This window comes from Camelus bactrianus, unplaced genomic scaffold, assembly GCF_048773025.1.
Source record: "Camelus bactrianus isolate YW-2024 breed Bactrian camel unplaced genomic scaffold, ASM4877302v1 HiC_scaffold_41, whole genome shotgun sequence".
Classification (NCBI taxonomy): Eukaryota; Metazoa; Chordata; class Mammalia; order Artiodactyla; family Camelidae; genus Camelus; species Camelus bactrianus.
This window is the reverse complement of record NW_027413957.1, coordinates 126644-138247: the sequence shown is the minus strand read 5'-3', so window position 1 is coordinate 138247 and position 11604 is coordinate 126644. Positions and strand designations below refer to the sequence as shown.

Genomic DNA, 11604 nt, shown 5'->3' with positions numbered 1-11604 from the left:
TCTGATGTGCATTTGACCTACAGCACATCTCAGCTCAGACCAGCCTCTTCCCCAGCGCTCATAGCATCAGTGGCTGTGGCTACTCTATTGGACAGCAACTCCAGTGGTCCCACCAGGGGTCCTGGCTGAAAAGCGGGAGGAAGTCTCTACACTCACCCTAAAAGGATCTCTCTGAAACAAAGGTAGATTCACTTTTAAATGTCTGTAAACCGTCGGGCTGCACCTCCCTCCGCCCTTGGCTACAAGACAGCCCTCTTCCTTGCTGATCCCTTCCTGGATGTAGGGAAGGAACCCGGCACACAGCCAGGGTGGCCGGGCCTCCAGGTAGACTTACCTGCTGTCTGTGTCCAGTCCCATGAAGTCCTCCTTCTCAAACAAGGTGCAGAGGAGGGGGATCCTTTCCCCAGACTTGTCAGGGTCCCATCCAGCCACTTGGACTTGAGGAAGATTAAGAGTGACTCAGTGAAGTCCTCGATCCTCTTCTCCACCACCCTGAAGTCCTCGTAGTTTGAAGGTGCACGGCTGCTCTGCTACCTCCCCATGCAGCACAAAGACAAAGAGCTGAGAGTCATTAAGCATGGTGCCATACAGCTCCTCTGTACATGGAGCTTCTCGAAGACCTTGGCCGAGAGGCAGTCGGTAATGGTGACAAGGCCCACGACCGTGCGGTGGGTCTGGAAGTCACTCCACGCATTCTCGAACACATAGTGGTGCCTGTATTGGATACAGAGTGCCCACTGGGAGCCGCACCGGCTGATCTGGCTCACCAAGGAGATTCGTTTATAGATGCAAAAGAAATTGTCCTCTGAAATGATCCCCATGGGTTGGATGACCATGGGGAGAGTCTCGTATTCCTCAGCACACTGCAAGTAGTCAGGGATGCTCATGTTGCAGGCCCTGCCGAGAGGGGAGAGGAGATTGAGGTAAATATTGTGTCGTGGGCTGCGGGCGCCTCTGGGTTGCGGTGACCTGGTGTGAACCAGCCAGAAGGCAAGGGAAGCACAAGCAAAGCCGGGGGTACAGTTTGTCCTCAGAGTCTGTACATGGCTACCGTAGCTCGGATCACATTACCCAGCTTTTGGTCTAGGCTTCCTGCCCCTGCATAGAAGGGTCATTTCTTGTTTTCTGTTTCCAATCACCTAGCAAGACCCTGATGCAAAGTCAGTGCTCAACACTGCGGAATAAAGAAATGAACAAAGGAACTGCTTTCCCCACCCCCCTTCAGCAGATTATAAAGAAAAGAACCGCAGTAGGATCAAAAGATCGGGATTTCAACACCAATTTATTTGAACTGCTAAACTGCAGAATAATGGATAAGAAAACTTGCCTTGGGGAAGAGGGTACAGCTCAGTGGTAGAGCACATACATAGCATGTACGAGGTCCTGGGTTCAATCCCCAGTACCTCATTTTAAAAAATGAAACAAATGAATAAACCTAATTACCCTTCTCAAAAAATATTTTTTAATTCAAAATTCAAAAAACACCTTGCAATTGACACAACATTGTAAACTTGACTATACTTCAATTAAAAAAACAAATCATTGCCTTACAAGAATATATCTGGATTATGGAAGTTTGCAAATGTAAAATGCCTAGGGTACCACCTGCATAAAGAGGGGGGACTGTACAAATTTACTATCCCTCCTTTATGAGCTATATTTCCTTTGGGGGGGTGTTATAAACTCTCAGAGCTAATTTTCTCAGATTAAAAAAAACAAAACAATACTTGATTCTCAGTACTGCTGAAGAATCAGATAAGCCTGTGAAATCATCTGACCCACAGAGGTTACTCAATAAATGTTTGTTGAATGAATGAATAAACAAGCAAAATGAATGCTGCTCACTGCCACAGACCATCATAACGGTACTTCCTGGAAATCCCAAGCCCACGTTACACCCGACTACACACTAAACATGTGGGTGACCTGGGCAGGCCTGTGTGCTTCTCTAAGCCCCAGTTTAATCATAGATAGAAATGAGGGCAATAACAGAAACCTCAAAGGGTTAGTGAGTCAGTAATGAATTGTACCCCAACTATGCAAGATGGAACCATTAAGGAAAATTGGGCAAAGGGTCCATAGGGCCTCTGCATATTATCTCCTACAAGTACAGGGGAACCTACATTACATCTCAAAATAAAAACTCCAATATTTTAAAGAGGCTATTGAGGTTAAATGAGCTCATTGTCTCAAATAAGGAGCACACAGTACAAGTACCACAATGCCTAGCCCATGAGATATACTCAGTTAAATTTTCCACTGAACCCACTAATCCCTCCAACTTCAGAGCATGAGGATGGGTCCTCGTGGCCAAAGGCCACTGCACCTGAAGCTAACAAAGCTAATGGTCCCCACTTCCAAGAGTCCCTGTCAACACCCTTGTTCTAATTTTCTATTTGTAATATTTTTTTTATTTAATAGAAACCCCCAATTGCATAGCCTTCATGTCACCAAAACCTGACCACAGAGATCATGATGGCAGCCCTCCTTGGTGAAACAATAAAATGAAAAGCCATTTCCACAAGACCTCTGTGTAAATCTACTAGGGAACTTTATTTTGGACTGAGGAAGAGGACTGGGGAGGAGGGGGCAATCTGGGGGCACAGAGAACTATGGGCCACCTGTCCCACGATGGACTTTAGACACAACCCTCGCCCTCCAGGTAATTCTAAATACACACAGACAGAGTGCTATGGACAAGATTTTTTTTAAAGAAATCCCGGACCCCCTAGCAGGTCTTGTTTCTACCAAGACACAGATGGCTTATGTGTATAATGTTTCACAAAAGCCTTAAAATATTATCACCCCAACTTGACACATTAAGAAACTGAGGTAGAGAAGTTTATCATATTGTACAAGATTAGAGAGAGGCCACGTCAGACACCGTATTTAAACCCAAGCCCCTGTTCCAGGGCTCACACTAGAAATTGTGACATGCTGCCCCTTTCCTGCCCTCTCCCTGCAATAAATTTCTGAAGAGTCTTTTCTGTGCCACCTGGAATCACAATCACATCAATTTTCCACAAAGAGCTATGTCACTCCCTGGAGGACATATCAAAATCTAAAGGGTTGGGATGGGAGGAGAGATTTGCATTTTCTGTTTCTCAAAGGAAACATGGCTTTAAAAGAAACTGAAAAGCACTTATCTAGTCTAAGCCCTCATTGTGCAGAGAAACAAACGGAAGTTCAGAAGAGATGAGGAAAGGGCCTTATTAACAAATATTGCTTCAGCGCAGCATCAAGCCAGCCCTGGGCACTGCTGGGGGAGGATCTGGGAGACCCAGGAGAATGAGTGTTAGAAAAAGGAAAGAGAAGAAGCATACAAGGCCCCATCTCTACACCACCATACCATGAAATTCCACCAAATTACCCAGTATGGGTGCAGCCAATATTAAGGTGGGCTAAACAGGTTATAGAAAACTGGAAGTCTCAACCATAGTGCAAATTCCAACATTTACTCTGCTTTTTTCCCCAGTTCAAGCATCAACTCAGTGGGCACTCTGTTCCAGGGAGTACACGAGGCCTGGAGTTCTCCCAAGTACAAATCTCTACTATCACATGTGCAAACCATATAAAGGCCCAACAGAAGAAAAGTGCCCACAGATAAGATGGAATTACTGAAGCTGAAAGCAGTCAACCAGCGTATGTTACTAGGAAAAATGATGCTGCTAGAAATGGACTCATGGACATAGAAAGCAAACTGTGGTTAGCAGGCAGGAAAGGGGGGATAAACAGATACACATTAATAAATATAAAATAAATGACAAGGACCTACTATATAGCACAGGGAACTATATTCAATTTCTTGTAATGAGTTGTGCTAAAAACAATCTAAAACATATGTATATACATATGCATATGTTTATAACTGAATCTCTGCTGTACACCTGAAACTAACATTGTAAATTGACTACACTTCATTAAAAATAATTTTAAAAAATAAGTATAAATAAAATCAACGCCATTAAGATAAAATAAAGAACACTCTTATCCCCTTAGCTGTAGGTGGTGGAGAATTCTGGTTACAAGCACCAAGTCCACTGGATCACTCCAGCACTGACTGTCACTATTTCTGACCATCAGACAGTCACTTGGCTTCACTTAGGTTACTTTTCTCTTCTGTGAAAGGCTACAGTGGCAACTAATGATGTATAGAATCTCATCATTCACAAGCCCAACAATTAGTGAGGACTTCCCATGGGCCAGGCTCTGGAGAGATGAAAATATAGGGTCCCAGATATATTCATGGGTAGAAGAAGTTTATGCCATAAAGACATTTATTCTTCCTGTTTTGATAGACAGATTCAATGCAATTCTGATTAGAATTCCTACCAGACTTTTCATGGAATGTATCAAGTTAATTTATGGTCAGGAACAGCCAAGAAACTTCTTTAGAACCACCACTGGGGAGGGGTGGATAGGTCATTCATTTCCACTGTTCTTTCTGAAGTGATGAAAACGTTCTGGAATAATAATGGTTGCACCACTGTGAATATGCTAAAAGCTGCTGAATTGTACCATTTAAATGGGTGGACTTCATGGTGTGTGAACAATATCACAATAAAGCTGTTATATGAAAAAATATTTCTTGACAATTATTTTTCCCTCTATACAACTAGTCTACCCCACAATTTAAGAAAAACAAAAAACCAAAACAAACTAAACTGTGCCAGGAGCTTTTTAGGACTGCAATGTCCCTGAGTCTCCAACGCCTCTGGTGGTGCTGTTCCTGTTAACACACACTAGCTGGGCTGGGCTAGTTAGGGACTGTAACTATCTTTTTAAAATCGACGGTCACACGTTTCACCCTGGGAGAGGGAAGGAAGGAGCATGTCACAGCCTCATGCCTTAAGCTCATTTTTAACTGAACCAAGCCCTGCTTTCAACACTGTAATCCCTGGCACTATAAAAACACGTGACATCAACAAGCACCGCCATCATAACACCTGAAATTGTTAAAGGTAATTACCTGGGGCAGAAACACTGAGGGGGGAGACGGAAACTCCCTCAGCACTGGCACTCACTTTTCCAGACTCCAACAGGAGAAACTGGGCTTTACAGCCTGAGGCTCTAAGCCCTGGAAGCAGCGCGCATGCCGCTGAGCTGGTCCTCAGGGAGCTGGAAAGGGAGAGGAGGGCAGCCCCGGGGTCGCAGGGCAGGGAAAGTGGGGGTGGGGACGCGGGCTGCAGCCCCGCTCTGAGGCCAGCCCCAGCCCCAGGCGCCTGCCCCCGATCCCGTCCGCAGAACCCGCCCACCCGGGACACAGCCATCCCAGGGGCAGGGACGAGCCGGCGGCCAAGGAGAGGAAGCCTGGGAGGAGAGGACTCGCGGGCGGGAGAGGGGAAGGGGACACCAGCCGCGGACTGAGGGGAGCCCGGCTGGGGCGAGAGGCAGCAGGTGCACACATGGCCCTGGACAGCTGTGGCCAGGGCGCCGGGGTAGGTGGCAAGGGCAGAGGGGTCTGGCCCTAGAAATTCAGCTGAACACTGGCTGACTCGCGCCCGCGCGGGCTTTGAAGCGTGGACCGCCCTCCCGCAGCCGCTTGACCCCATTCCCGGGAGCCCCCCACCTTGCATTTCCACAGCCAGAGTCCCCGGCCCCGGGCAGGAGCTAAAGGCCTACCGGTCAACAGAGCTGAGAAGACTTTGGGGCCGATTCCCAGCTCGGAGCTGGAGCTTCCAACCCGCGGTCCAGCTGGCACCGACTGCGCATGCGCAGGAGGGCCAGAGATCCTCTCTTGGTTCTGTGATAGAGGCTGGGGCATCGAGGGAGGGAGAAGATGGGGGGAGGAGGAGAGGAGGGGAAAAGTAGAGGGAGACAGATGGACAGGAGGAGCAGAGAGTAGGTAGGGATCTGGAGAGGGGAGGGGAGTAGTGGAGATGTAGAGAAAAAGCTTTACTTCTGGGGCACCCCGAAGGAGGCGGCAGACCTGCCTCTGTACCATTCTGTAACACTTCAAGGCCTGCAGCTCAAGTTTTACCTCCCTGGTCCAGCCCTCCAGGCGATGCCTCTGCAGAACCCCTACGGGGATCACACCCGTTGTCCCCACGTGTAGCTGGGTTTCCTGTTGCTCTGGGAACCAAGCACCCGCAGGTGTTGTCTCTCAGAACTACCTTGGGAAGTTTACATATTCCCCTTTTACAGGCTGGGAAACAGGCAGGCACGATCTCTGCCTTAGCTCCACTGTCCCAGGTGTTGGCCTTGCTGGGAGCGGGAGGTACAAGATCAGAGCCCCAGAAAGAGCAGACTGCCTGAGTGTTGGTGCATAGTCCCATCCCTCCTGGGTAAAACACACCTAACCCAAGTGGAACCATCAAGGGCTCACAGTAGGTTCCTGGGTGTGGGAGAGCTGTCCGCAGTTCCAGTGCCCAGCTTGCTAGGTAGATAGGAGTGTTACCGAGTCCAAATTCATTCTCCTCAGTGAAGGACAGGCCAATAAGTTGGGAGACCCGCTGCTGGGGCATGGAAAAGCAAATTTCTGTAGAGCTAGATGGCAAACTAATGTCCTGGAAAACCATCTCCCCAAGTCAGAATTCAGGCTCGTTTCCTATGTCCTTGGTTGTTGCAAACTTCTTGGTGTAGGAATTCCTTGTTTTTAGAATCCTTTGTTCTTGCAGCTATCTGCCTGGGTCAAATCTCTGTAAACCTCCAACAAAACAAAAGTTATTTTCTATTCTGTAACTTGTTATCATTTTATGAATGGAAAAGTGTTAAATATCCTTAAAGGTCAGAGCCTTCAGAACAGGTTCTTCTGTATATTTCAGGCTCTAGGCAACATTGTTTTACAAGCAAGATGAAGCCTAGGAGACAGAGCAAAGGGTTAAAGTCAAAGGAACAGAACTAATATGGAGTCAGGTTTGTTTTTTTCTATAACCGAGGCAGAAGCCACTTGAGGATTTAAAACCCTTTAAGTTAAAAACAACTAAAACTTTAAAGGAATTTACATACATAGGTGGGAATGTGCATAGCATATCTGGAAAAGCACACAAAGGATAGTAAACAGTGGCATCTCCAGGGAGGGCTGGAAGAACAGGGGATGAGGGAAAACTTCTTTCACTTGTGTATTTTTGTGCTGTTTGAATTGTTTTTAACCATATGCATGCATTTCTTTTTCAGTTTAAAAAAAGTGTAATGGAGCAAAGGAGTAGCAAGCTCAGCAAATACAGCAGCCATGGAATCACTGAGCCATCAATTTTGATTTCAGCCAGGAAGCATTTATTGTCTCTCTCCTATGTGCCCAGTGCTGTTTTAAAACTTCTTTTATTATTATTAATTTTATTATTATTAATAATATTATTATTGATTTTATAAATATTATTATTGATGATGATGATGATGATGATGATGATGATGATTATTTTATAAAATAGTAACATGCTATCCCTCACCCCTGCCCATGGCTGGTGGAAAACCAACTGAGTTTTTATTGAGTTGTTTTCCAAGGAGTAGAGATGAGTTATAAACTGAACACATCTTCAGGGCAAAACAGGCGGAGTGGTTTTACAGCACGCCAGACAGCTATGAAGGGTTTTCAATAGAGGCACCCAGACGCTGAGAGAGAAATCCTCCAGGACCCTACAAAAAGCTGCCCAAACTTCCTTTTCCATGGCAATACTGATATAGGAAAGAACAAATCTGACTCCATATTAGATCTGTTCCTTTGACTTTAAGAAAGCCAAGTTAATACACTCCGGTCTTTTCATGGGTTATGATGTCACAGAGGAGATGGACAGGTTAATAAGGGACGACTCTGCAGTGATCACGGAGCCGGGGAGCGGGATGGGCGGCAAGATGTTTGACGCAGCCGCAGCTGTGACCGCTCTTCTAGGCAGGAACCCAAAGTCACCTCGACAAGGTGTCAAACACGTGTGTCCACGTCCTCATCACCTGACATGTATTAACGAGAAATGGAAACCCATAAAATGTCAATAACCTTGGTGGATACACCGTCCAAATTGCAAAGCCACAGTTTGACAACTGGCCATCTCGGTTCCCTGGGATTCATTCTTGGAGAACCTTAAAAACCACTCCTCTCTCCTCAAGAAGTGCTTTCTACTTGTCCGATCTTTGGCTCAGGGATACAGCACGTTCAAGTGAACTTCAATGTCTGCACAGATTTGACTGTCTTTCTCCAGGTTCACTTGTCCATTCTAAAGAGGCCTGAGCTAAGTCCATCCTCCGTAAGATCTATTCCCTCCAGTGACTACTCATTGAGCCTGCAATTAAAAGTCAACTGAACAAGGCTGTCTGTCCTCAGCTAAAAAGTTCACCCACCCTTCACTGCTTTCTTAATCTCCTCTCCTGGCTAATTGCAACAGACTAACACCTCCCTCTACCAAGCTCCCCGACTATGTCAGTTTGTCTCCCCAAAGAGAAAGTAAGGTCCATAAAATAGGAGACAACTCCATAGTTGTTGCCAACGAAATGAATCACAGAGCTGCTGTGGTGCAAAATGTCTCCCGAGATTAGGGTTCCTTTATTTTTTATACCATCTACACAAAGGAGTAACTCTTGCCAAGCACAGAGAGTAAACATTTTTTAGGTTGACGCATGTGCACTACATCTAAGACTTCCTTATCTTAATTACACTCAGACTCTCCTGTTCCCAGGCCTGTTCCTTTTGAGGAACTAATAAACATTCTTGTCTGCAAGCAATGTTTCCCCTGGGAACGGGCAGAGTACCTTGGCAGGAATTTCTGTTTGCAGACAAGTCCGGCCACTTCTGTGAAATGTCCCGCGTGCAGGCACATCCACAGCTTCTATGCTAAGTTTCCTTCACATAGTTACCTCTGAATTCCTAGCATATAGTAATGTCAATAAATAGAAATATGATTGTGGCTTCTTTCCTTTAAAACATTTCTGGTTATTTAAATGATCCTTGGAAGAGAGGTGTTTGCGGTCCAGTATCTTGATCCACAATACTCTGGAGGCCTTTTTCGGAATGGCTCTTCACTGATCCATTCAAAACACAACTTCTCATTCCAGGAATAGCTGTGCTTTTCTGCCAGGAGTTTGTGGTCACTCTCATACCAGAACAGCTTTAAACTATATCAATACTTTGGATTTGTTATTTTTCCCCTCTTCCAAAAATATTGACATTCCTTATTTTCTTGCCTTGAGGATTTTTTTCCTAGTTCAACCTTTAGTAAACCAGGCTTCTCGGGATGGGCTTGGCCTTACATATGATCAGCCATCCAACTCCCAGTGTGAGAGGAATCGGGCTCACCTCCTGCCCTCCTGTCAGGGCAACTAAAACTCAGTTCAGGAGCCAACAGGCACCCCAGGGATTCTAAGGCTCGCTTATCTCCCAAAATCCCTGCTTTCTGGTTTTTCTTGGCTTCTGAAGATTTCCCCTCACTTTCTTGACAATTAGCTGCGTAGTTTGAAAGATGAGGAAGGAAGGTTTTATTTCTTAATCAGCATTTCAAGGAACTTGTGTAATGAAGGTTTTCACGAGATTCTAGAACACTCCATTGCCGAGACAGAAAACACACTAGATACTTTCTAAATTTAGATATCATGTGCATTTTTCTTTGTTTTTGTTTTCTTAACTGCTAACAGACATTTTTTAATTAAAAAAAATAACGCCCCAAATAGGATAGAAAATTGAAGGGACATACAAAATTAAAGGACAAAGACAGAAAAATGATAAATACTGTACAAAATTAATATAATACATACACTATGGATCAGATCAGCAATTCTCAGTAACAGCTAATTGAAACATGATCATGAGGTAAAACGTCTCTCCTGTCAGGAGATGGCCAACAGAAAATAGAATTAATACAACAAGCTAAAATTCTAAGTCTGGCGAGGTACAGAAGGCTACCAGCTAAATGTGTCTTCTTCTGGAAAAGAGGGAGGTTCACCAGCTCTTTACTGTGGAGCCTGAACCCAAGTGAGGGCGGTAAAGTGAGCTCTGTAAGTACCCAATTAACAAAGTGAGTGATGAATAAAGAGACGTGAGCTTTGATGACAGAGATGATACTACTATTCACTTGTCCTGTAAAATATGTCTTCACGTTCAGTGATCAAACCTCAGCATCCTCAGGGATTGAGATTATAGGAAAATGCACAGCCCGGTCCCAGACTTCCACTTTGAGCTCGTGACATTGCACTTAGATGTCTTAAGGGCACCTCAAACTCCACCTGCAAAGAGCTGACTTCATGGTTCTCCTCCAATAGCAGTCCTGCCCAGGGCCCCTGGTCGGGGGACAAGGTCTCCCTCCCTATCCCAGCTCAGGCCCATCACTCACAGATGTGACTGGACCCCACGTTCAGGGCCCAGACTTCCTCAGTCATGGAGTCCCACCAACCACACCTGTCCTACCAGGTACTCAATGGCACTCACTCAGCACTGACTCTGTGCTGGGGACCACGCTGCACACTGTGCACACGTAATCTCACTGGATCTCCACAGCAGTCTTGGGAAGTCGGTACATCATTGCTTTAATTGATTAGATAAGTTGTTTCACATCCTTGAGTGCGTCATCCAAAGTGACACGGCTACTGAGCCACAAACCTGGGACTGAAAACCACTTGAAAACTGAACACTGCTACACCTCGAAGCCACCCTACTCTGACTCATCACATCACCTCCTGCCGAGACTTCTAAATGTTTCTAAGCATTCTACAAGACAAAAGTGATCTACGAGAGCACCCCACTCCCCTACTTAAAATCTGTCAATGACGGTCCACTGCCCTTAGGAGAAAGCCCCACCGGCCTGAGCACAGCCCAACGCCCCGGCATCCGCGTTCCCTGCGCGGCCTCGCTGCCTCACCCACCACGCAGCCCTACACGTGCCGTGTCCAGGACAGGGATGCTGACTCCGTACAACCCGGGGCTCATCTCAATCGAACAATGATCACCCTCTTCAGTGGTCACCCTCTTCATTGCTGACTCTCAGAAAAATATTTTCTCAGGATGAATCAACATCTTTTTCCTTACAACTTCCCGTCATTGATAATGAGCTCCCCCCAAAAGAGAGAAGACATAATTCTCAGTCTCCTTATCTGTAAAGTGTGAATAACAAGGAAATATGTGAGGTTTTAAGAGAAATAATATTCATGTGAGGCTGAGGGACAATTCCCAACATACAGTAAGCACTCAATATGTGCTTACTTAATATTAATAAGAATATATTGCATTCCAGCAACCTTAAATCAATGATTTATGGCTTTCTCCAACAGACTGACAAACTGTTGGACGAACCCCTTTGAGCAGATCAGCACAAGTGTACTGGGAGAGGTAAGTGCTGACTCCACTTACAGCTGCAGCCAACCAGCAGTACGGGGCGGGGGCAGTTTGCTCAAACTCTTACATGTTGCTTGAGCATTTAGTTGTCGTTATTGAATAAAGACAGGTGTTCTTTAGTCAAAGCTCCTGAAACATAAATCTTCAAAGACTGATGCAAATTAGGTTTAAAGAACAACACTCTCACTCGAAATTATTTGAAAATTATAGTCTTAGCTCCTCTGCACATCAAAAGGCCATGTTCTTAATGTATCTGACTAAATACACCAAAAGGGTTGTTTAAAAGAAATTAAGATGAAGCCATCCTGAATAAGCTCTCAGTATCAACTGCACAAAGCCTCAACCAAGGG

At 45.5% G+C, this 11604-nt stretch overlaps 1 pseudogene; it reads right to left on the bottom strand.

Moving 5' to 3' along the window:
* Positions 1-330: 330 nt before the first annotated feature.
* Positions 331-11604, bottom strand: part of LOC141576844 (trafficking protein particle complex subunit 9 pseudogene) — a 91436-nt pseudogene continuing 80162 nt past the window's right edge.